This window comes from Halyomorpha halys, unplaced genomic scaffold, assembly GCF_000696795.3.
Source record: "Halyomorpha halys isolate HHAL.00 unplaced genomic scaffold, Hhal_1.1 Scaffold587.1, whole genome shotgun sequence".
NCBI lineage: Eukaryota > Metazoa > Arthropoda > Insecta > Hemiptera > Pentatomidae > Halyomorpha > Halyomorpha halys.
Genome location: NW_027109405.1, coordinates 1,128,278 through 1,130,176, shown reverse-complemented (window position 1 = coordinate 1,130,176; position 1,899 = coordinate 1,128,278). Strand labels below are relative to the sequence as shown.

Here is a 1,899-nt window from a genome sequence, read left to right as displayed (position 1 = left end):
TACAAATACTACACATACAAATATACTTATAAACATATATATAAGGCATGTCCATAAAATAAGATTACTCAATTTTTAAAAAAATTAAGAAAGCTGAGGAACAAGCATTTTGATGCCTTCCTTATAGAGCTCTCCCACCATCTCCTTCATCCACTTTAAGATCTCTTGTTTCACCTCCTCGGTCAAAATTTTTTTCCACCCATTTTAGTCTTCAAGAAGGTGAATGAGTAAGCAGGATGGTTCCCTACCCTAAACAAACAAGTCCAATGCCCTGTGTGTGGACGGCACTGTCATGGAACAACTTTCCTTTGGCAGAGAAATTTCAGTCAGAGTTTGTCTTTTCATGAGAAGGAACCTTATAATAGCCGAGCACCTCACACTCGGTGAGATTTCTAATTGACATATTTAACAGAAACAGACACTGTGAGACGAGTTTGGATACAAATATGGTTCTTTGGTGTTCATTGTGTTCAGGAAACTTTCCTACTACTCCTCAGTCTTGGCAACTTTTGAGAAAAAAAAAATCACACAGCAGGACACCTCTAAGTACTCTTACTTTCTGAACATGCCTCATATTTGTACATATAGTCAACTCACTTCACAGCTGATTGGCTTCCCTGATCAATAAAAGTATAAAAGTTCAATGCCACATGAGATTTAATCCATACAACTCTCACTTATGGTAAAGTCAGATGCCCTAAGTACCAGATGATGGTGTGTTATTAGGTATTGAACACTTAAGAGATACTTCAGAATATTTTATAGAACTTCATGTCCATCACCTAATGTCTTTTACCTCTAGAAGAAAATGAAAGATAGTGTTGTTTAAAATCGTTTTTATTCACCAATTATTGTTAAAGGATTTCTAATCACCCACCATATAGAGAGCATTAATAATCCTAGACCTCTGGTTACCAAGCCATATCCTAAACAAATACACATGTAAACAAGTCCATATATACTGAATGAATACATAAACACAGAGCAAACAATGAGAATAAATTTGAAACAATCATAACCTTCATGCTTTCATAATCAGACACTTGAAGCAAAATTTATGATGAAAGCTATAAATCAGTGAAAACCAAGGACAGACAAGAGGGTAGAGAAATACTTTTTTCATGGACAGGATGTCCCAAAAGAACTAAATGATTGGATATACAAAGCATGTTTACAGTCTAGTTAAAAAGTAGTCGAGCAAGTAAATAAATAATTCATCTGTGACAAGCAAATACATCAGTTTGTATTTATTTTATTTCAAAATTATGGGTTACTTTAAGTCGTAGAGCTTTTGAGACAGAAGCCATAGTAGTGAGAATTTGCCTCTTTCTTCAGTTTGATGCATCTGAGTCCTCTACATTATCTATTAACTAGAGGACCATATATTAATTAGTATACAAATTATAATTAGTTAATTGCCCTATATCTCTCCCTAGGCGTGCCACAACACAACTACTAACTACATGTTATTCATTTGAGTTGATTTTGTGGAACTTTTTCAAAGTTATCAAATCATATTTCAGTGCAGAAGAATCTTTTCTACGGATCCATTAAGAGCAAAAAGAACACTGATTTATGTGTCACAAGATTTTTCTCTCTCCTCACAGATCTTTTAAACCTTACTCCACAATTTTGTAGGACTTGAAACAAAAGTTACTATTACTCCAGAATGATTCCAGGAACTCTGCATTACCATCTGCTTTTTTGATTTGAAATGGTGGCCAATATGAGGTTTCTTACCCCTTCCTAAGCTCAGTATTACTCATGAAACTCAATGACCAGTTAATGAGATAAAAAAGGAAACTAATATTTTATTTTTATATATAAGTCGAAAGTTATAATTAACGTTTATCCAACACATTGTTTATAACCAAGCAGCCTTTTTTGGTGAGGTAAATA

General features: G+C 33.9%; 1 protein-coding gene across 7 annotated transcripts in view; it reads right to left on the bottom strand.

The window, feature by feature from the left end:
* Window positions 1-1,899, bottom strand: part of LOC106684518 (kinesin-like protein KIF18A) — a 27,824-nt gene that overhangs the window by 3,886 nt on the left and 22,039 nt on the right. The window lies entirely within an intron of this gene.